The following is a 25,464-nucleotide window of genomic DNA, read 5'->3' on the forward strand; positions in this document are numbered from 1 at the left end:
GGGCTATATTTTTGTCAGGATATGGGCAGCCATGACCCCAGATTAGACTGGACCTCCCTCCATACTGCCTCTTTGCCAACAGTAGGGACAGATGATAGCTAACACTGAGTTTATGGAAGGTCACATGGGGAGATGTAATAAAGGACTTAAATTAGCAGGGATGGTAGAGAGAGGCAGAAGGAGAGTTGAACATCAGGAATTCTCTCCAAGGAAGTGACACAGTCATGAAGCCATGGATGGTATTGGAAGGGGGTTCCCAGAGAGTGGAGTTTTCACAGGAGAAGTTCTAAAATGAATTTATTCCAGAGGGGAGTTCAGGGTATTGGGGAGCAGCACAGAGAGATCCCAAGACCTACAAGGGAAGCTGCAAGACAAGAGCTGCAAAATACACTTGGTCACTAGTGTTGCAAAATTTTTGAAAAACTCAGCAGCCTAAATCCTGTATGGTGGGAAAATGAGTCTTATGGTGATGAGTTAGTCCCAGTATCCCAATTTTCAGCCTCTGAAGTAGTGGGGTATTACCCCATGGGGGTCATAAAACTATATGCAGCTGAAAAGGTTGCTGATATTGTGTTTGAAAACACACTTAGGAATGTATCATTGTCTACTTATTTATACATGTATAAAAATGTCTTGAACCTAATGGAGATCACAAGTGGGAAAAGTTTAAGAGCTCCTGACCCAGTGTATAACATGCCAGATAATAGGTTCAACTTAAACTGTTTTGGGGTTATAAAGCAACATGTTCCAGTAGCTATAAAATGACATCTTGAGACTGTAGAGATGGGACTATGTAGATATAACTAGTGGGTAAAGCACATGCTTCGAGTTCCATTCCTGTTACCAAAAACATAAAACCCCTCACTGGAGTGGTCCCCAGACCCCAAACTCTGCCTGATGCCCTTAAAAATAACTTAGGAGAATTATACATTATATCTTTCAAAATTACAAATCAATTTAAAAAGCATAAATTAAGAACCAAACATTGTACTTTGGTTGCCCTTCCCCCCTTAAAAAAAAAAAACTAAGAGAAATCAAATGACATTATAGAGTGTGTTAAATCAGCTCTTAAGCCCCCTGTAATGGGAGTTTTTCTTCCTGGTGATCAATAGCCGTGCAAGACCAGGTTCCATCATAAGATCTCAAATAAGACACTTCAATTTCCATGTGCTTCATTTCTCATCTATAAACTGTGACTATAGCACATCACCCGCTTTATTCATAGTTCTAAGGGATCAAATGTGATAAAGCAAATTTGGTAAAGCAAATGCCATCCACATGCACTAGGAGAGCTCATTGATTTTATGAAATCTTTCCTGAATGGGGCAGCAATATTTGTAGCAAGGAATATGTTTCTGCAAGGAGCTGTCCAAAATGGAAGGTTTTTATAGTCGGAGAAGAGGGTAGGGTGCAACTTGCCAGAGAAAAAAAGATGATTTTACACAAAGCCACTTTACTAGGGGGATGACAAGGGGTCATTGTGTTGTGACTTCCCTATGGCTGACCCAGAAACTCTTCATGGATATGTCTAGAATTTACTTTTGGGAGCAAGGAGAGGGCAAGTTCCTGTGGGGCTTGCAATAGAGCATTCCAGTTTATTCCTCTTTGAATTTTGTTTTTTATTTTTTTTAACAAGCTCCAATGAGTATGCATAAGTAACACACTCAGAATAGGCCCTGGGCCAGTAAGGACCACATAAGGGCTCGCTACTAATGGGTTCTTTATGGAAGCTATTAGTTGTACTTAGAATCTCTTTTCAAATTGATTGAAAGATTTTAAGTGCAAGAACTATATTTATTTTAGTTTTTATTTTTAGTTCTTCTGACTAGTTTTTATAATGACAACAAGAAATGGCAAATCCTTCCTGCAGAGAGATTAATCTGGGGTGTGACCCCAGTAAACAAAGTTATGGCTATGGTCATATTCCTGGAGGCCCAGCGGATGCTATCAAAGTTTGTTTTAGTATCCTTCCTGCTTATTCAATTGTTTCTGAACTATGATACTCCTTGTTTCAAATTATAAATAAGACCATGTGTGTTTTCTAATGAATACACAGATCCCCTGCACCCACTGTCCTATGGCAGGAATTCGGGGACTATTTTGTGTCACCATGACATGTGCAGTGATAGCATTTGGGAGACTTGGCACCCAGCAGGAACATCCTGTACCACCACCACCCCCAACCACAAGAGGGGACAAGGATCTCTCCAACTTATCAGTACAACTTAACTCAAGATCCAATTTAGACACCTCTGAGTGATCTTCACAGGAGCAGTTAAAGACAGTCTGGTCTTTGCTGGTTGGCATTTCCTACCCTCTTGTTAAATCACAGGCAAGTCCTCTCTTTAGTCCCTTTTTTGAATTTCTTTGGCACCAGAAGATGGAGAGATGAGCTATCAGTCTTAGTGGGAGGCCAGATCAACCCTCTGGCTTCCATCCCAGGCTTAACAGAAATGCTCTACTCATGCTTTTAGCCCCATCCTTTCTGAGAAGCTGCCTGGTGCTTGAAGTTGAGGTCCAACAGTTCAATAATTTCATCTGAAACTGTGAAAAGGGTGTGAAGGTGGTTGTTTTCTGAAAGTACACAAGGTCATCGGGACGCCTACACTCTCATTTGCTGTTCTTTCTGAGAATGGCACAATGAGTTTAATGTGTCCATTAAAAGATTCAAGTTACGCATTAACAATGGATGAAATGAAATGAGCAATCACAAATCATGGGCCAAGGGAAGTGGGGTTTTTTTGTCCTTTATTTGTTTTTTCTCTTAAATTTTCAGTGACATTCTTAAGAAATGCAAGCACCCTTTCAACTCTCATAATAAAAGGGTGTTGGGGTGACATCCAATCATCCTCACAACTAACTAGCCCTATGAATCCCAACATGTTGGAAGAAAACCTTTCACTGATAAGTTCAGCTGATTAGAATCACAAGTTTGTCCTCTTCTATGTTCATTTTCAAAGCGTTATGAAAGGAAGATTAAGTCTGTCCATTGGCAGGGGTCCCAGTAGGGAGACAGTTCTTCCCAAAGGGTCTTTAACAGTTGGGAAGGAATCAAAGCAGTATTGGATGAGTTAACAAAGAGAACATATTGATTTGCTGATGTATGTATGAGAAGCTAGAAAAACCATCATTGAGTGGGAAGAAATAGAGGGGATAATGAGGAGGGAGGTCTGGTAAAATCAAAAACAGAACAAAATCAGCCATTCAAAAGTAACCCTTATGCCCTGACGAAACTTGCCACCTTACACATAGAAACAAAAGAATCATATTTTTAACCCCAAACTAAACTATTTTAGAAGACCTTCAATACAAAATAGAAAATGCAAATTCCAGTTAGACACCTTGAAAGGATCATATTTAATCTGGAAGACATAAAGGCATAGAAATCACCAGGCATTTATTGCCTTGGAAATGATTTATTTTTTTTCTAATCAGAAATTCCATTCCCTCCATTCCCTCCCACCTCTAAATTAACACCAGAAATTGTGAATGCAGCAGAGCCCAGGCTCTTCATCTTGCTAGTACCAAGCCCCTTATCTAGCACTTCCTCAAATACCCTGCAGCCATCCACTCAGGATGTTATCATTCTGACAGGCTCATTCATATTCTTCACCAAGCACACAGAACCCCTGAGGGCTTTCGAAGATGTTCTCCCTAGATTCTCGGGGGAAGTACTCCAGTGTATCAAGTTCTGGATTTCAAATATTCTGGAGTGAAAGAAGGTACAGTTCCATGGGGAACAGAGGAAATGGAGAAATTTCCATAGAAAGACATCCTGGAATGCAGCTGTCGACTTCTGTACTCATGTAATTGCTTTTTTAGTCTTTGGGGCAAGACATGGACAATGTCCCAAGGAGTGATGCCCAACTGGATCAAACCTGTCTCTTCTGAGAAATGAGTATTTGTTGAGGAGAATATGCACACGGCAGCTGAAAAAGAGCATCAAAGCCATGACCCTGAGAGTTTCTTTCATAGAGTACATCAAGGAAGAAAGCAATAGGCCCAAGCAGATAAGTGCTGGAAACTTTATAACAGAATCTCCTTAGGGCAGTACCTTGAGTTTAGAAGTACTGAGCTGAGAGAAGTCTAAGATGAACTATAGGACAAAGGATGATGGACTCAAATATTTCTTTAAGGGTAAGGAAATTGGCAGATTGCTTAGCTATATGGAGTGATGGGGTGGAGAGAGAGCAATGTCCTTTAGAGAGATGATTTGGGTAGGGGCTGTTTTACAGAAAGCAAAGAGTAAGAGATGATTTTGTAGCTTAAATAGAGAAGTATGGAACCAACAATGTGACTACGAATTTCTGCCACAGTCATTGTGCCCAGGCTTGGTGTGGTACAAATGCTTGCTCCTTTATAAACTGCATCCACCATTTATTTCCTCATTAGCAAAATCAGGGCAAGCTCTGGATGCCTTACAAAACGCAGCTACCAAAAATTATGATTGGCCATCAAGCAGTTACATAACACTTATGCAACTCTCACTGTAGCAAGGATCAAAATGCCCCACCTGTGGCATTGTTATTGGAGGCAAATCTGAAAATAGAAAAATATAAAACAGCAACCAAAAAATAAAAATATCCTTTCACTGTTTTCACCCAGTCAGCCAGTGAGGGTCAACTTTTATCCTCCTGCTGCCTTTGGAACTGGGTATGTTTCCTTCCCCAGCTGATGACCTGGGAAAGCATGGGTCCCAGGCTAAAGAGAAACTGGGATATGTGCAGGGTGGTGGGATCATGGTCATCAAAGAAGGGCCGGAGGGGTACAAGAGGCTCTATGGATAAATTAAACATGAACATTGTGGATCTGGAGTATCTAGGGAACATCAAAGGGAATGATCCTATTAATGGCTGATAGGTCATTTCTTAACCAGAGTTCTCTGTTAGGGAGAAGAGATGGCCCAGAGTCAAGCCTGAGATTAACCAGTAATTGTGGGGAGATATTGCCTCTCTCTGTGTTGTCCTTCCCCATATGGAATGTTACCTCCAAAGCTTTCATCTCAAGGAAATTCTCTGAAATAGTTGCTCCATGGATCCCTAGATCTGGTACAGTATTACAGGAAAGATCCAACATTTCACAATAGTAAGAGGCTAAGCAATCACCACCGAGAGTCCCCACTTCTGAGCTATATCAGCAGGAGCACTGGCCTCTGACATTGGCATCTAAACACATCTTATACAGACTGTGCCAAGTTCTCCCTTGACTTCCTGTAGCAGAAAATTGACATGCATTGACCTTATTGTAAACTCATGGAATCCCCCCAGTTACCATCTGTACAAAAAATCTGCCTATATACAACTCGACCTTTCTAGATCTGCCTCTGGGGTTCCAAAATGCCTGGATTGTTCCAGCCTGGATTGTTCTCCGATGATCAAGGTCACTCATGCCAGCTGAGCAGCCCTTTGACTGCACTAAAAATTTCCAACAGCTCAGAGCTGAGTGTGGCTATTTCATAATTAGTGTGTATGTTGGGAAGGACAGCCTGCAATCTTGACAGAGAAATGAAGTCACCTTGAAGGGAACAAAGAGGTGCATTGGAATTCAAACACACTCTTGGGGTTCAGCTTCCGACTGGGCTTTTCTAATACTCACTGGACTCAAAGAAGCTGTGCTCAGATAATTCCATGCTCCTCTACAGTCCACAGGGGCCAGGGGAAATTTTCTTAAGTCAGAAACAGGAGGTCCTGGACTTCTCACCTTGACTACGAAGGGGCCGTGTGAGGTAGAGATGCTGCATTTTCCTGAATTCAGAGATCACATCTTGCCCGGGCCTGGCATGAGGAAACATCTTGATGATGGCTCATTGTGGCCTGGTTTCTGTCAACCTATCCCTGGCATACTGCCCTGTGGAATGGTGGCATTATTATTTTTTATTTAAAAAGTTCTTTCATTGGATCACTCTGTGAGACACACAGTTACTGAGTTTCAGTCATACAATTTCCAACACTCATCACCAGGGTACATTTCCCAACACAAATGCCCCCAGTTTCCCTCCTGGGGCAAACACTTTTTCTTTCTTCTATTTCTCCTTCTTCATCATCATCTTCTTCTTCTTTTCTTCTTTCTTCTTCATCTTCTTTTTCTTCTTAGTCTTTCTTCTCTTCTTCATATTTGTGTTCTTTATAGTCTTCTTCATCTCTTTTTCTCTTCTAATTCTTCAATTTTATCATCTTTATCATCTTCTTCCTCTTCATCTTTGTCTTCTTTTTCTTCTTCATCTTTTTATCTTCCTCTTCGTTTTCTCACCATCTCTGTCTGTCTCTTTCTCCCACCCTCTCGAACTTTCCATCTCTCTCTGTCTCTTTCTCTGTCTGTTTCTCTCTATATATGGCTCTTCCTTTCCTATATTTTTAGACACTGTGGTTTGCAGTATTGTTCCTGAAGGGATATCATGACTATCACTTTCCCTCCTTTCAGCATCCCGTTACTGTCCAGAGTGATTAGTTCTAACTCTCATTGTCTTATTGGTCCCTTATCTGGTTTTCAGTCCACACCTAGCAGTGCTCAGGGGTTGCTCCTGGCTCAGAGCTCAGAAATCACTCCTAGCAGGCTTGGAGAACTATTTGGGATGCTGAAAATTGAGTCCCGGTCCATCCCAGGTAGCCCACATGCAAGGCTAATACCTTACTGCTGTGCTATCACTCCAGCTCTTGGTCCCTTCTCTACCCTAACTGCACCCCCATTTCTCTGTGGCAAGCTTTGGTAGTAGCATGTGTTGAACTTCAGAGAAATTGAGTTTGATAAGAGTAATGGTCCCCTAGAACTGCCAGGTGAGTGAGAAAGAATGATGACATTCCGAGTTTACACCTGGAGTGATTGGACTACAGAAACCCCAGTACACAGAAATAGTCAGTGCCTGGAATTTTCAAAGCTGCTGGAAATTCCACTTAGACAGAAAAACTGCATATCTTGGTCTGCAATCATTTTGGGTGTGCCTGATGATCTATCCACCAGCTTTGCTCTACCCAGCTGCTACCCAAGGAACAAGCAATGCTGGGTCAGTGCCAACCCAACTCTCTAAAGTTCCTTTAAAGGTATCTGAAAGACCTATTAGTTAAGTCTAAGTGCCAGGTTAGTTTGTCATCTGGATATTTTTGACAATTCCGTGCAAGGATTTTGCCACGAAGGAAGTTTTCAATATACTTTTCCTATATATATATATATAAAATGTCAACCACATAAATGTGTCTCTAAATTGCTACTGTTTATTTTAAGAAATAAAACATTCATCATCTTAAGATTCTGTACTTCTGTACACTGATTGCTATGTGATAAGGGGTGAGGGTAGCAGAAAATTATAGTCAATTTGACATCACAGATAAACTACAGCTGTTTTTAGTTCTGTTTCTGCACCAGCCATGGCGGGTTTCAGAATTTATCGGGAACTGGCTTTTCTCATTTGTACTGGCAGTGGAATAGCTGGCTTAATTATCCTCAGAGGTCTTGTGTAAATTATGTCCATACATGTGGAGGGAGAAGACAGCAGAAAATAAATATTTAGCCACCTTGTGAGAAATAGAAAAATTCACCTCTTCTGAGTTTGCACTTGTCCTAACTCTGGGAAGTTTGGAGGATTTCTTTTCCCTATTTCAGAGAAGAGATTTTGCATTTCCATCTCTTTCTGTAAGTGAGACACTCATTTCAGAATCATGTCACTCAACTCAAGATATCTTGGAGACTTGAAGCTAAAGGTTTTATCACAAAGCGAGCCTTATGGATCAGCTGGGCTGTTTGTCCTCAATAAAGTTCCAAAGGAAGCAGTGTTACAAAGAAAGAAAGTTAACCCAAGCAAGGGGCAGGAGTGCCACACACACACTCATCTTAATTTCATGATCCTCTACCTCATCCTGTCTTCCCCCAACACTGCACACATTTCCCATCCACCACTGGTCACAACTCTGAGTTCTTGGAGGTTCCCTTATTGAGGATTCACATGAAAAATTAAATACCTATAAACAGCTGTGAATTCATCAAGGTTCTCATTACTGATGTTTCCTGAGATCATGGCAGCTGGGCACTTTTGCTAAGGGTTTCCTCTGTCATCTGGTCTCACTCCAGCCTCTCATTATGGCATCTGGAGGCATATCTGGGGTCATCTAACTCAGTGACAGAGAGGGAACACTGCACAAATATCAAAGCATCAAGGCTGTGAGTGAGTTGGCCTTAGGGGAATGAGAGGTGGGGTTAGCCAGCTCCGGGGACTTCTTACTCTCCCTGACTGACTCCTTGAGCCTGGGTGGCATGGGACAGGAAAGAGAGACCATGGGCAATCTGCCAAACCTGGTCTGTTCAGTCTAGATGTGTTTTAACATGTGACAGTCCCCAGCAGCATGTGTGGACACAGTTTATAGGGGAAGCAGTCACCCCTTTTTGGGTGCTTTGAAGACCTCAACAAGGGCTTAGGTCAATCTGCCTTAGGAAAGGAGCTGGGTAGGAAGCAGCAGCAATGCTAATGGGCTGCATGAAAGAGAAACTCACCCTATCCAATAAAACCCAGAAGGGTCAATGGGACATTGCTGAGATTCTACCATCCCCCCAACTCTGGCTTGGAAGCACCCCCCAGAAGCAGCTGCACCACAGCTCTGCTGAGAAGGGCAGGGAATGTGCTAGAAAATCCTTAAACAAAGGCACTTCTCCACCCACCCCCAGCCATGCCAGCTTCTCAGAGCCACACAAAAGCCTCACAGCATTGGGGTGTTCATTGCATTGAAGAGGTGACACCCCATGACAGAAGCCACCACTCTGGGCCCCCCACGGTTGTGCCTGTATCTCCCTGCAGGGCCAGCCTAGCCCCATCTCTGCCCTGTATCAGCCCTTGGTTCTGACTTGCAAAGAATGAACCAGATTCAGTATAATTTTATTTTAAGTGTCAAAACATTTTTTATGGTAGTTTAAGGAACACAGTTCTAATAGGGTTCATGTTGATGGTCTTGAGGGACAGTTTCTGGATCCCCACAATATGCCACCACATTTTGATGCCACTTTAGTCTGCCTATTCCTTCTTCCCACTGCTGGGAAATCTGAGAGTGTTTGTAACCTAAGACCCAAAGTTTGTCATTGTTTCATTCAGTTACTATATATATATTTAGTTACTATATATATGTACATATACAGTATGCATATACATACAGATATGTATGTATGAATATATATATTCCAATATATATTATTGGAAGCAGTAAACCCTGTGGTACTCGGGATTTCCTCCTGACTCTATGCACATAAGTCATGTGCTCATGGTATTTGGGGAACTGTGGGAAGTGCTATTTGCAAGGCAAGCATTTGAACATCCAAGCCTCCTCTCAGTGAAAGTCTTAATTAAATGCTGTGTTGAGTTCCAGATGTAGAAGTGGCTAAGACAGCACATGCTTTTCTGTGATGGCATCAGATTGGCCAACAAAGGTGCCACAGCACGGAGGTGGAAGTGCTTCACCTGGAGATGCTGCAGTTACACACTGTCCTGTGAACCACTCAGGGCCCATGGACATGGCAAGGAGGCTTTCTTGTCCTGCCCCAAAGTACTTGGGATGTGGAGTCCACTCCCTGAGATACTCAATCCTTCTACAATGCAGGCTCAACTATTCTTCAGTGCTTCTTCGACTCCACTGGTATGGGGTTAGAAATGGCATCTCCTGCCTGCAAGACCAATACTCCAGCCCATGAGCCTAAACAGCACTTTCTCAAGATCTAATGCATGACTTGGGTGATTATAGTTAACAGCAATGTGTTATATATATATATATATATAACATATATATATATGTTATATATACATATATTAATATATACATATATATAATATATACATATATATATTATTCAGTGTTGTGAGAGACTAGTTCTTGTGCATCTATACAAACATGTGCGCGCAACACATTACAGAGGAATGATGATTACATAATGTATGTTGTGTGATGTAGGTGTTAGCTAATGCTGTGGGCAATCGTGCTGCATATATAAATGTGCTAAGTTAACATGTATATTTTGAAATTTCACATGGTGTATCTCAGTAATAGAGGGGATGGAGGAAGGAAGGAAGAAAGGAAGTAAGAGATCAAAGAAGGAGGAGGAAGGAAAGAAGGAAGGAAGGAGGGGGAGGGGGGAGGAAGGGAGGGAGGGAGGGAGAAGAGAGGAGGAGGAAGGGAGGGAAGATTGGAAGGAGGGTAAAAAGAAAGAAGGAAGGAAGGGGAGGAAGGAAGGAAGGAAAGAAGGAAGGAAGGGGAAGGAAGGGAAGGAAGGGAGGAAGGGAAAGGAGGAAGAAGGAAAGAAGGAAGGAAAGGAAGGAAGGAAGGAAGGAAGGAAGGAAGGAAGGAAGGAAGAGGAAGGAAGGAAGGAAGGAAGGAAGGAAGGAAGGAAGGAAGGAAGGAAGGAAGGAAGGAAGGAAGGAAGGAAGGAAGGAAGGCCATTTTATTCTTGGATATTTCTTGGGCTTTCACTTTCAAAAAGAGAGGATGTATAAGAGCCAAGTAGTAGGGTAAATAGATTACTTGGAAGACAATCAACAATAAAATAGGGTGCTCTGAGGCTCAGTGTGAATGCTCACCCAAGGGAAGCCTGTATGGGTTTGCAGGTATGCTTGGAGCAGACATGCCCTCTGTTGCTGACCAAAACATATACAGACCAGAATGCTACCAATTGTTTTTCCAGAGATGAGCTGCAGGTAGGCCCGTTAAAATAGGAATGAGCAAATGCAGCCTACTATTAGGCTACTATTCTGCAGCCTACTATTAATCAAAAATCACAACTCAGAGCCCGAGTGCTTTAGTTGGAATTTTAATCAAGGCAGCGACCTGTGAGGTTCCTCTGACTGGCTGGGTGAGAACATGTGGGCCATCTGCATTATTGCCGTTTAGATAATATCAGAGAAGCTTCAGAACTTCACAAGTCAACAGCTCCTTCACTTCATACCAGTAGGAAAAGAAAAGCAAACTCTTTTTGACAGATGTATCTCATGAAAGCCAAATCTGGAAAATTAAAGGAAGTCTATGATGTGCCTGTCAGCTCCCATTCTCGGCAGGAAAACTTTCACATAGGTGAGAGCACTTTTGGGTTATTCTTTGATCCCGTCCACCTCCCAGCTCCAGGCTCCCAAACTGGCTCCCAGAAGTGTCAGACTGGGGGGTCTGGGCCCGAGATGCCACTTATGTTTGCTCTTAACCCAGCAAAACCTCCCCCCAAGCTCCTACCCAGGAGGTCAAATAGAGGGACCTGAGAATAATGCAACAGCCATGGCAGTGAGAGGGCCCCCGCGGATCCCACCTTGGAAACCACCCCAGTGATTTCCCTCTGTTGTTCCCCACTTCCTAACTGGTTCCATGGTATCTTTCCCTGCACCAAGCAACAGAAGACTTGAGCCCCTTAACTCAGGTCCAGGGCAATGCCAGGAGTTTTTTTTTTGGTAGGCATTTTCACAAGATGTCTGACCAGGGCCAGTAAGATAGCACAATGAATAGGGTGCTTGCCTTGCACACAGCTGGCCCTGGTTTGATCCAAGACTTGCCATATGGTCTCAGAATCTTTTCAAGGAGTAATTCCTGAGCACAAAGCCAGAGTAGTTCTGTATGTCCCCTACAACAAAAATTAACCCAAGGCATTCTGGAGTAGCCTTGACTGTGTACTGAGTGCCAAGAGGACTGGATATTACCTGGTTCTCAGAAGCTGCCAACACATCCTTTCCACTGCCACACTATGCCAGGGTGCCATGGTCTTGAGTCCACCTGCTGGCTTAGTGGAATCTGATTTTTCAGAACCTACTGAAAAATGTTATACGGTGTTAAGCATAAGGGTCTTGGAGAACCTAATGTTTCTTTTCTTGGGTGCCTGAGAGCTTGTCCCCAAGCGTCCTCCTGGCTGGTGGTTCTGTAAAAGACAGAGCTGGGATTTCAGCTGTCGTGAGGCAACTACAAGCAGAGGAAAATGAGGGCACAGTGCGGAAGGCGAGGGGAAGGGAATAGGGCGTGTGGGATCCGGGGACAGTGGCACAATAGGAGAGGGAGGCAGCGCACACGAGTAACAAAGGGCGACCAGACAATATTTCACAAATACATTAGGAGCAAGACAAAGGCGAATGCAGACCCGCTAATTAGGAGGGTGGGAAAACAAATAGCAGATGCAGAGTCGGAAGACTTGAGCTGGTAATACCTATTGTGCTTTGGGCTTCCCAAAAATGGTCAGTTAGCATCAGACACTGAATAGAAGCCCCAGTAATGAGCACATCTGTGGGGGGAGAGGGGGAGGCTGAAATGGAAACCAAACCGATTAGTAACTATTTAGTCAAGCCTGATGCTTCCCAATCGGGCCCTGACAGGAGCCTTGAGCTGCAGGAACAAAGGGGCCTTGGCAGGGCTGCTGGAAGCTCTGTGGGAGGGGTTGCAAGCCTGCAGGTGACTGAGTCAGAGCAAATGCCAGGACAGCACGGAGCAGGGGGGCAAGAAACTGAGGAGGTGTGACGCCAGGGTGGACCTGCACGTTCTTGGGGGAAAGAAAGGGTCAAGTCAAGGACCCCAGAGAAAGAGCTACAGGAAGGGTGACTCACTGGCCAGTGCTCCACAAGTGGATGGGAGCTTAGGTTAAGGCCCTGCAAGTGCCACATGCCACAAAACAGAGCCACTAAGTTTTCTTTGCAAGGCAGGTGTACCAAAGCTGGGTGTGAAGGCAGAAGAGGTCGTTTAGGCAGAGAGCAGGGTTGGACCCTCGGCTTTCAGACTCCAAAGGGGTCAAGTGCCAAAACTGTGTCCTGGTGCTAGTGCCAGGCACCATGACAAGTTCTCCAAAAGCATTTTTTAGCTTAATAGTCTCAATATGATCGCTACCTTCTTTCCTTCCTTCCTTCCTTCCTTCTTTCTCTTTCTTTATTTTGATTTCTTTGTCTGTCTCTCTTCCTCCTGTTTCTGTCTCCTTATCTTTCTTTAATTCTTTTTCTTTCTGTTTCTTCTTACTTTTCCTTTGCTTCTTTCTTTGTTTCTTCCATTTTTCTTTGTTTCTTCCATTCTTCCTTCCATTCTATTTTCTATCCTTCCTTCCTTCCTTTCTCATTTTGGATCATGCCTGACTCAGAACTAACTCCTGGCTATATGCTCAGGGATCACTCCTGGCAGACTATATATAGACACAATATGTGGTTCCAGGCATAAAACCAGGTCCTCCACATACAAGGCAGTGCCTTAACCCCTGTTCTATCCCTCTGGGACTATGTAATCTAGACCCTCAGATCCATCATGGAACTGCACTAAGAAGACAGAAGTTGAGTGGGGCTCAAAAAGGAGCAAGTGTATTAACCTGCTTGTTGTTTCACAGTAACTTGTATCATCAGGACAGTTTCTTTGACTCTTAAACTCAAGTGCAGTTGAAGTGTAATAGGACTTTTGACAGCTTCTTTTATCATCAACTTGGATTGTCCAACTGTCTCATCTTCAATTTTCAGGTTAAAAGCAGATTATTACTTAAAAAAATAAAACATATATCAAACTCTACATATATATCCAGTTCTCTAATTGCTTTATAAAGAGGAGCAATAGCAGTGTTGACTGGGTATCTGGGTATGTTGCCTTCTTTGCCCACAGTTAAGGCAAGCATGGGACACAGTCCAGCCTATGTCTCACAAGTGGCTGCAGGCACATTTACCTGGAGGCAAAGATGACAAAAATAAACAGTCCCTCTTTTCACTGCATCCTGGGAAAAATAAAGCTGGATCTTTCAGTCTATCTCTTGAGTCCCAGAAAGGCCCTGTGAGACTTTCTCTAAGGACAATATCAGATTGTTTGGCCATAGTTGCTTCCTCTCCTCTGCAGAACAATCCTAGCCCCCGCGTGCCTAGGGCATCTGATTCAGCAGGATGCTTGGTGAGCAAGGGCCAGGAAACAGAGCTGCCTGGCTTGATTTTTTTTTAATTTAGTAATTCTATGAATACTGGGGTATGTTAGACCTGAAATGGCATGGTTTTTTTCTTTCCCGGATCATCCCCCCACTCAACCAGGTGTAAAAAACTAAAGATCCATTCATATCTCACACCTTTCACAAAAGTCAATTTAAAGTGGATTAAAGAGTTTGGGATTTGGCCCAAATCCATAAAATTCACTGATGAAAACATGGGCAGAACACTCCAATTCTTAGAACTCCAAGAAATTTTTCATGATAGGATTTCAAATGGCAAGGGGCATAGCATCAAATCTGAGTATATGAGACTACATCAAACTGAAAAGTTTCTGGATGGCAAAAGAAATATGGGCTAAAATTAGAAGACAGTTACCTGAATGGGAAAAATAATGTTGCACTCAACACACCAAATAAAGGTTCGATATCTAGGATATACAAAGCATTCACAAAGGTTATCTCCACAAAATCTAAAAATCCCATCAAAAATGGGGAGAGGAAATGAACAGATACTTCTTTGTGGAAGACCAACAAATGGCCAATAGACACAAGAAAAAACGTTCATCATCACTTATCATTAAAGAAATACAAATCAAGACAACAATGAGATATCATGTTATACCAGTGAGGATGGCACATATCAAAACTACATGGACAATCTATATTGGCAGGGCTGTGATGAGAAAGGAACTCTCATCCACTGCTGGTAGTAATGCTACCTGGTCCAAGTCCTATGAAAAATAGTATTGAGGGGCTCTCAGTAAACTCAAAATTGAGCTAACCCTAACCCAGAAATCCATCTTTTAGGTACCTATCCCCAGGACAGAAAAACACTCATTCAAAAGGATGTATGCACACCACTATTTATTGTAGCACTCAATAGCTAACATTTGGAATCAACCTAAATATACAACATCACATGAGTAGTTATGAAGGTGTAGTACATATGTACAATGGAATACTGTATAACTGTAAGAAATGACGCAATCATGCAGTTTGTAGCAAAATGGAAGGAACTGGAAGATATTATGTTAAATTAAGTTAGTCAGAAGAATAAGGATAAATACAGAATGATATCACTTATATCTGGCATTTAGAAAAAGTGCATGAAGAAACACAAAGATCTAAATGGGACTTGTCCCAAACACCCTTAGCCCCAGTGTATAATAAAGGAGAAGGAAAGAAACTAAGTAGAAGAGGAGAAACAAATATGAAAGGATGAGGGGACAGGAGTCAAAAATTCTCAGGTGCATTGGTCAAAAATAGTGTCAAAAAAGGACAGAAATAAGTGTCCAAGTCAAAGACAACAACATTGGAATCAAAAACCCAAACTTTAACCATCTAACCTTAAAATGGGCCTGTTATACTGGCAGGCTGGGGAACAGAGGGGTGGTATGGGATGGACTTGGGGAACATTGGTAAAGGGAGATGGATATTGGTGATAGAATTGTCCCTGATTCATTGTATGCCTGAAATTCAACTGTTAAGGACTTCATAAATCACAATAATTTTAATAAAATAAAATTTAAAAATAATAAAAATATTAACATTTTAAAGTCAGGCAGTAATATTAGTATTAGACACCCCAAACTGTTTCATTTAAGATTATCTTGTTACAGCCAGGTGAATGGATTTTAACTTTACCACAGAAAAGAAAAGGTTAATAACCTAAAACTTTTCATGTAATTTTACCTTTAAATAGAGAAAAAAATTTTAAAAAGATAGTGGGCTTGAATTCTGAGTCTCTATCAATTGAAGAATACTGCAGTCTCCAAGATTAGCAATGTAAGAGCATTTTCTAGTATCATGTATGGTGGAACATTCTATAGGTGGCTCCACAGTCCTTGATTTTGGGAAGTCAATAGCATCTTCTAGAGCAGTGGGGCTAATTAGTCATCCTTCTTCGTGTGTATTTGTCACTGAATAGTGTTCACATGGTGGCCAGACCCGAATGCAGTTAAAGACAGAGCCAGACACAAAAGATATTCAGAGCCAATGTCTTGCAGCTGCCTCTGTAGTGAGTGAGGATTGATTCCAAGGTCTCATGCAGAACAAACCCTCCTGGCAGAAGGTCGAATGTGCCCAGCTCAGGAGATGAGGCAGGAAGGAGCTGGTAGACAGTGGTGCCCTCGTACCTAACCTCAGACACCTTCCTGTTGTCTACCCTCCATTCTTCAAAGCACCATGCCATTACTCAAAGCATTGGCTTGAGATGTACCTCATTATGCTCCAACATCTGTGAGCAACACAACAGGCTCAACCACAGTCACATCTTTCAGTGGTTGTCTGGGAACCATTTGCAAATATGCATTTTGACCTTTTCTAAGAGCCAGGGAATTCTATAGAAGCCCACTTGCATCTGCTGAACTTTGGCTTCTATTTGTTTACCTTGCCAGAATTTGAACCTCTCGTCGTTTTTATAGACAGACGCTGACCTAAATGTTGTTGCAGGTAGTTCGAAAAACCTTGTGAGTTAGGCAGAAAAGGAGACTGTCTCTCCCATGAAACCTGCTTTTACCAGAGTCTCAATAAGAGACGAAATGTTTAGCTGAGCTAAGAACACTGGAGCTCTATCCAATGACCATTTTGTATTTTATTCTGCAAACCAAACAGATACTGAACGTGGCTCTTTATGAATTCCAGGGGTACATCCATTTACATAATCAGCCATCTCCTTAACTCCAGAGTTTGTTTGCTGTTAGGAGGGAGTGGAGAATGAGTCAGTAATCACCTTCCTCCCCAATTTCCAGAGTATAAGGCACATTGCCTGCTTCTGTCTGAGCTTCTGAAGTAAACGAGTGAGACTGACATGCAGCCCAGTCCTTCAGCCTGCAAAGTTGCTGTAATCCCAAGCCCTATGGATAGACAATAATGAGGAAAGATTTGTTTTCCATGTAGTGTATTACAGTGGAAGTTGTATGCAGACATATGTCATCTCTATGCCCCAATTTAGCAGGAAAGGTCTATGCCTGAAGTCTTTAAGTGGTATGAATCAGAAATGTGTCCACCTCCAAATAAGTGACAAGGAAAACCATCGGGGATAATAATATGGAGGGGAAGGCAGTTACCTTGAATGAGGCCAATCCAAGTTCAATGCCTCCTACATGATCTCTAGTGCCCTGCCAGGAGAGATCCCTGAGCACAGAATCAGAATTAAACCCTAAACATGGCCATGTATGGCCCTCAAACAAAATAAACAAACAATTAGGAAATAATTAGAGTCCAGGGGCAGTGAGAACTATGTAGAAACAGTTTGTTTGTAAATGGGAACATGTTTCTTGATCATCAATGTTCAGAGAATTTTGCAAAGATGTTTCCCTGTAGGCAGACTGAGAGTGTGTGTATGTGTGTGTTTCTCTGTGCACTTTAATCTGAAGCAATACTCATCATCTTAAGATGATAATGATCCCTGTACCCACCAGTTTCTGCCCAGTAGGAACACAGAGCTGGTGGGAATAAATGCTTCACTGTGAGCAACAGGAGGTTGAGATGTAGAATGCTCTCCATTGCCCTCTGGTCCCACATTGAGACTATTCATGGAAGAAAATTCGTGACTTTCATGTTAGGTCACTTCAAAGAGTTTTGCTTCCAAACTAACAATTTAGGAGACAGACTTTAGAATTTCTCTCACTGTTACCTTCAGGAGAGTTGGCGACTTTCAAAAGAGATTTCAAACACTGCCTTCTCCTTTGTCTCACTGCTATCGTCAAAGAGCGCCTGGTGCTTTGTCGGAGCACCAGTGTATACACTTTTGAGCTAATAAATCCCCATGGTGGTTTTGAAACTGGGGGGAAATTGTAATGAGTTTCTGTTGAGAAGGCACAGACTGTATATTTCTGGTGTGTGGGTAGGCTTGTCTTGAAGGCTTGGGAATCTGCACAGCCTTGGGTGGACAGTAGCTGCTAAGTTTGTGAAAATGCACATACATTTGCCTAGAAATATGATTGTGCTGGCCCTCAAGGAGAAAGCTTTGAAAATTTCTTAGCTGGCTTCTATTTTGAAATTATTAAATTCTTTAGAACATAAAAAACTTTTAGGACTAGGCATGAGGTGTGCAAATAGCATGTAGACTTCACATATATGAGGCCCTGGGTTTGATCTCTAGCATAGAAAAAGAAAGATTTTGAAGACTTGTTTTATGGACTTGTTAGGTTTTTATCTTTTATTTTCTATGACATGGAACTACATCCTTAGCCCCTGAATTAATTAGGTTATTTTATAGCTTAACCAAACAGATATGCCTTTCTCCACCTTATCACTGCCAAGATTCTAAAATAATAGGAGCTCACATGCAAAACAATATGCTAATTAAAAATCACTGTGATCCAGTATATATTTTCCCTGAAATATCTTATGGTGATAAAGTTTCCGATAAAGTAATAGGTAGTATTAGTATTGCTCCTCTGGTAATGGTAATGGTTCAGAGGAGAAAAGAGAACTGATTCTGCTTACTCATGGTTACTTGTCCCATTTCTTTGCTCCCCCTTAAATTGTTGCTGTGTCATCATTATTTTTCACCCCGAAAATCTTTCAAGGTAACTTTTTCACAATAGATGCTGGTTCTTGCCCTGGGGTTCAGAGTTGGTATGGACCCAAATACCTACTGGAAGTTTAATGTTTACCACCTAAACATTGGATTGCACACATTCATTTAGAGCCTGTCTCTCACTCACAAATTCTTCACTGATCTGGTTCTTTCCTAAGTTGAAAAATTTATAGTTGAAAAAAATACATGAGGATATATAGAACTGCTACAAACAAATCATATGAAGAGCACAAGCATTTGTTCCCATAAGGCTGATTGTAAACAAATTCCCCCTTTCTCTACCTGTTCTGGAAACCCTAGACTGCCTTGACATTCAGGAGCTGGGTTTCTGGTCTTCTGAGCCCCAACACCATCTCTAGATGAGACAACAGTATTGGGCTCAGACCTCACTGTTTTCCATCATTGATGTGGTTGTGTTACAGGAGAAAAGAAGATGCAGTTGTGTTTCTTTGCACATAAAATTACTTCAAAGGAAGAGGAGCTGGCTGCTTTTTTTTTTGTGGGGGGAACCATCTCCTACCAAGGAGGTATTCAAGTAATGTTGCATTTGAATAATGTTTAAGACTTTGAAGCTTAGCTCTTCCCAATTAACCAGATTTTTGGTTAGAATATTGTGCTAATGCATAATTTTTCTTAAGACAAACTACCATTAGAGTACTTGTATTTTGTTTTTGTTTTTGTTTTGAGGCTATTCCTGGCACACTCAGGGGTTACTTCTGGCTCTGTACTCAGAAATCACTCATGACAGGCTCAGGGGACCATATGGGATGCCGGGGGATCGAACCAGGTCCATTCTGGGTCATCCACTTGCAAGGCAAATGCCCTACCACTGTGCTATCACTCTGGCTCCTAGAGGGCTTGAAATTTCATTGATTCTTCTTGTGAACCCCATCTGTAATGTCTTCTAGATGATGTTTGTATTTCTTTTGTTAATCTTTCATTTCTTCCATTGCTGAGGCCCCAGAGGCTGTTCTGGACACTGTCCAGGGAATCTGGAACAGTGATTGAAGAACCAATTATTTCTTCCAAGAATACCAATCATTCTCCACAGGAGGAAAAGTCCTCTTGCTTACTTAGTGCTCTCTCTTAGGGCTTTGACACCCTCGGGAGCAAGTGTAGGCACAGGACCAAAATGAACCCCAAGGAGCAATTCCAGAGCATTCTAATTGGCCAATACACTATTAGCTTGTCTCTGTAATTCTCACTCAAGAAAGGATTTTATTTCAAAGAAGGCAACAAAATGACTGTGTGTCCCGTTACAGAGCTTTGTCATCTGGTGTTGAGAGGCATTTTCTGTGCACTATCTCAGGGAGGTAAATGACTTCCCCAAAATTGGATACCTACCTACTCACCAAGTGGTTTGAAACCAGTGAGTGCTGTCTGTGCTCAGATGTGCTGAGTGCATTAGGGAAAGGTTTCCAGTGTAGCAAATGCAGCTTGCTAGTCACTACTTTTTTTTATTAAAAACTGTTTTCAGTGTTGAGTCAGGACTGCTCTTTGCTCCCAGATGTGGAATAAAATGTTCTCTTCAATGTGGAGTCTTCAAATTACACAGGACTAAACCACAGGGTGGTCCTCCACCTGCAGCTGATGACTGCTTGTGGTATTTCTAATGCAAAATAGCTCATTAAGAGGATGGTCAAGTGGTAGTTTTCTGCCCATATTAGCAGAGAAAATCATGGTTGTGTTTCTGTGTGCTTTCACCTTGTACAGTATCATCAGCAAGCTAAAAGTGAATAGTTAATTGTAACACAAGACCTTTTAAAAAAAAGTAAGTGAACCTATCTTTCTTTGGTAGAAATGCACTCGCATTGGCAATCACCTGTTATGACACATTAGCTCAGTCCAAACTAACTGTCTCCTGGACCATAGACTCTCAAAGTATGAGGTTGAAGATCCCAGATTTCAGTATCAACTTGGGGTACTTTATTGAGGAACATTCATTATTCTTAACCTCTCTGGTCTCAAGTCTCAGTAACTTGCCATTGTCATTGCAGCTACATACTCAGGAGTTAGTCACTTCTCTTGGTCCCCCAAGTGCATATTCAGAAGTCAGTATTTATCATTGTTCCCCCATATATGTACTTAGAAATGCATATTTTCCATTGTAATTCCCTAACACATACACATTCAGACGTCAGTATTTACCATGATCAAACACTTACTTTTTTATTTTTAAATATTTATTTTAATAATATATTTAAGCACCATGATTATAAACATGTTTGTAGTTGAGTTTGAGTTATAAAAGCGAACACCTCACTTCACTAGTGCAACCTTCTCACCACCAATATCCACTTTCTCCTTCCTCCCCCATCCTCTTACCTGTCTTCAAGACAGGCATTCTATTTCTCTCACTAACTACCATTGCTATTATAGTTATTAGTGTAGTTATTTCTCTAACTGCACTCACCACTCTTTGTGGTAAGCTTCAAATCATGGGCCAGTTCATCCAGCTCTCATCTCTATTGTCTCTGAGTATTATTACAATACTGTTTTATTTTTCTTAAATACCACAGATGAGTGAGATTACTCTGTGTCTGTTTCTCTCCCTCTGACTTATTTCATGCAAATGATAGTTTCCATGTTCATCCATGTATAGAAAAATTTCAAGACTATCTCTCCTGATGGCTGCATAGTATTCTATTGTGTATATGTACCGTAGTTTCTTTACACTCACCTGATGTTGATCACCTAGATTGTTTCCAGATTCTGGCTATTGTAAATAGCACTGCAATGAATATAGGTATGCAGAAGGCATTTTTGTATTGTGTTTTTGTGTTCCTAGGGTATATACTTATGAGTGATATAGCTGGATCATATGGGAGTTCAATTTCTCCAATTTTTTGAGGAATATCCATATTGATTTCCATAAATGCTAGACTAGATGGCATTCCCACCAGCAGTGAATGAGAGTTCCTTTCTCTCCACATCCCCACCAGCATTGTTTGTTCTAGTTATTTTGTGATGTGTGTCAGACTCTCTAGCATGAGATATCACCTCATTGTTGTTTTTATTTGCATCTCCCTGATGATTAGTGATGTAGAGCATTTCAAATGCTTATTTTTGACAGGTGCCATATTTAAGAGCTCTCTCAGGGTCAGAGATATCTTGCAAAGGGTATAAGTAAACCCCCAAGTTCCACCCAGGCACTGCATGACTTCCTAAGCATGCCAGGTATGACCCCAACCCCAAAACTCAAATAAAAAGTTAAAAATCTCCTTCTCTGCAATTAAATAAATAATTGATCAAATTGTTTATGAGACCAAAATCTGAAGCAGTACTTTGAAGTACTACAAGGCTTACATTTTTTTTGTTTTGTTTTTGTTTTTGGGCCACACCCAGCGGTGCTCAGGGGTTACTCCTGGCTGTCTGCTCAGAAATAGCTCCTGGCAGGTGCGGGGGACCATATGGGACACCGGGATTCGAACCAACCACCTTTGGTCCTGGATCGGCTGCTTGCAAGGCAAACGCCACTGTACTATGTCTCCGGGCCCATGGGCTTACATTCTTGACAATAATAATAATAATAATAATAATAATAATAATAATAATAATAAATAATTCCTTGGAATTTTACTTATGGACACCTACTTCCACTCCTGACTTTCCTGACTCTTGCTCCTGTCCCCAGGATCAGAAGGGGAAGGAGGCAAGCATGGCCAGCACCTGGGCTGAGGAGGAGGAGACTGACATTGACGCTTCAAGTTCTACTTCTTGTTTTACTTCCCTGTTAAATACATTTAAAATCATATCTGTTGGAGCTTTGATTAGGTTCCATCAGTGTCTCAAAAGAACCGGCATCTGCAATTCCTTTTGACCTAGTCTACATGAAGCTTTTGGTGTTCTGAAGGTGCATAATTGTAGCCACAGGAAAAGATACTCAGGTTCTGTAAAAGAGAATGTCTGTCCCACCTTGTATCACCACTATGACTGAGAACTACTGCCATCACCAATGGTCTTTCTTCTTCAGGCAGGCTAGTTGTGACTACCCCAAAACTCCTTAGCCAGACATTTAGGAAGTCTACAGTAATTATTTGTTCCGATGATTTAATTAAAATCTAAGCCACACATCTGTTTGGATGCCTCTCGGTCAAGATGGAGAAGCATGTTCTTGGATTGATGATTGACAGGAAAGAACAGATTGACTTGGCATCTACATATGACTCATTAATCTTCTTCAAGTACATTCTGGGGAAACACGGAGTTCTCTCAACAAGCTGTTACCAAAACAGCACTTTTATCTGCACAGTTGGAATCTGAGTAGTTGATTCAGAAGTCACAAGTTGTGGCAGAGAAGCTTTCACTCCCAGAGAGTTACCTGGGATGATACACAACTAATGGTGTGAGACACATGACCTCAGTTAGACCGTGCCCCAGCATGATTCAGACAGTCTGTTTTGTGATCTTAATAGTAGTGGTGCTCTTACATAATCGTGTCCAACTTAAAAGTTCATTTTAGATATCATATTTAAAATATTGCTCCTGATGTCGGAGAGATAGCACACTGGTAGGGTGTTTGCCTTGCACCCGGCCAACGCAGGACTGATGGTGGTTCAATTTCCAGCATCCCAGATGGTCCCCCGAGCCTGCCAAGAGTGATTTCTAAGCGCAGAGCCAGGAGTAACCCCTTAGCATCATTGGGTGTGACCCCAAAACAACAACAAAAAATTGATCCTTATCTATTAGTCAATATGTTGTGTCCAATAGGCACCCTTATTTGTGCTTTTTTAGAAAATATAAAACAAAAAAATCTTATTTTTCCAGCAAGGAGGAAAATTTGATGAGCTATCCAAATGTGTCATTTAGGATAAAATATAGGAGAGAAAAAAGAAGGGAGAATTTTAACTGGAGCTAAAATTTTTGCTGAAAAGAAAAATAACCAAAATATAGCACAATGACAGAACAGCTATCATTTAAAAAGGAACCCCCCAAAAATTGATAGGAAATTTGGAATGAAGGGAATTTTCATGAATTTAGTGATTCTGGCTTTGTTCTTTCTCTGAATGCTATCTGGAGATTCAAATCCATCTTCCTTCAAAATGCTAGATTTGTAACATAGGAGAAACCGAGCAGATGGCTAAATTATTCTCACTTGTTCGAAACCATGACAACTTAACATCATATAGCTTTAAACACCTGAAATTAATTAGACAAAGTACATGTAAGTGTGGAGAGTATAGACTATGGACTTAAATACAGAGATGTGTTTTGATTTCAGGTTGTCATTTATTCTTTAGCCACCCATGTTGATCAAACAATTTTGTTTTTTTTTTTTCTTAAGGCAAACTACTTTAAGAAACAGAGAGATTATTTAGTGTTTTTTGTCTCTCCCCCCACCCCTGCATAGGCACAGTAAATATTGGGGTCATCCAAAAGGGAATCCCTTTGGCCTAAGAGATACAGGGTTTCTCTACCCTCGGAATATATTGTCATGGGATTATCTATAGACTCCTTTCACATTCATTTACTTTCCCCTTGATGTTTTTGTGCCGTATGGAAGACTTCTGCTCTGATCTGGATGATAAAAACAGACCTCTAAATCTAGAGGTCTCAGTCTGTGCACAGGTCAAGGAGTGGAACTTATGATGAAGACTTTCTTTGTGATTTTAGAAGTTCTGTTTCCTCGATGTCATTTTAATCTGTCTTCTGTGGTTAGTGGTCTTGGCCCTTGCACTGAAACTTGGATGGAGCCTGGGATATCGTCTTTCATTGTGTTTCCAGAAGACCCGTTCAGTTGCAATTGCCTCAGTCAGGACTCTGGAATTGGAGGTCATGATTGTTATGCAGGACGTAGACCAAACCCTAGACTAGGGCTTTCTTGTTGGTCCCAAGAATACATACTGCCTGGTCATGGTTCTATCAGCCGGTCATCTGTATATCATGTTCTTGGCTTTTGCACAGCCCATAGTGTGGTAAGTCTTCTTCTTTTTTTTTTTAGTTTTATTTTAATTTTTTATTTTTTATTATTTTTATCTAGTTTTTGTCAATTTCTTTGTTTTTGGCTAGATATTGAAGTATTTGTCCATTTTTTAAATTACATATTTACTTTTTCTTTCTTCTTTTCTCTTCCTCTTTGCACCTGGTCATATTTCCTATCTCAAGACCATGGCAACTATGTGGTGCATATTTTTATTGCTGCAGTGCTCACTGGATATCTTATTTGATTCCTCTTTTTGAACTGTTGTGATGTTTCACCTTCTTCTTTTCCCCTTCGTCCCTCAAACCAAGGATGAGAGCCTCTAGAATGACTCTGCTCATAGTCGGTGAAGTCAATTTTTACCCCATTATATTACCTTTCTCTTCCTCAAACAAAACCACATAACTTGAACTTTCTAGTCCCACCTCCCAATTAGAGGGGGCAGTAATGGAGGCACCAAGACCAAACAGTTATAAGACCACTAAGTAATAAACTAGACACAGAAGGGACCACGCACTCTAGCAGCCCCTGAGGGGGAGAGTGGAGGATATGGGAGGCAGGATGGGAGCGGTTGTGGGAGGACAATTTGGAGGTGGGAATCCCCCTGATTCAATGTAAATATGTACCTGGAATATTACTGTGAACGATATGTAAGCCACTATAATTAAAATAAAATTATATTTAAAAAAAAGAAACAGAGAGAGAGAGAGGAAAGGCACACTGTCCAATATACAGAGCATACAAGTTTTAGAATAAATGTTCTATTAATCATGACTTAGACCTTTAATGATTATTAGGGGAGGTAGGAAGGTAATAAAAACTTGTAGATGAATACCAAAGGTATTCATTCTTTATAATACAACTTCCTGAATTTTAAGATTGAAAAACGGAATCTAGGCCTTTTTTATCTCTTGATCTCAGAGGAACTTACTAGGGGGTAGGGTAGTTCATTGGAGTCAGAGGAACCCCTACTTTTAATTTTGACCTCACAAAAGATTTACTATGTAGCCCTGGAAAATGACTTAGAAATAGGCTATAGGGTTGCAAATGAGAGGAAACTAGAATCAAAGACAATGGTACAAAGACTTTGCCAGAGAGGAAATCTCTTTGGATAAACAATAAA

This window comes from Suncus etruscus, chromosome 7, assembly GCF_024139225.1.
Source record: "Suncus etruscus isolate mSunEtr1 chromosome 7, mSunEtr1.pri.cur, whole genome shotgun sequence".
NCBI classification, from domain to species: Eukaryota; Metazoa; Chordata; class Mammalia; order Eulipotyphla; family Soricidae; genus Suncus; species Suncus etruscus.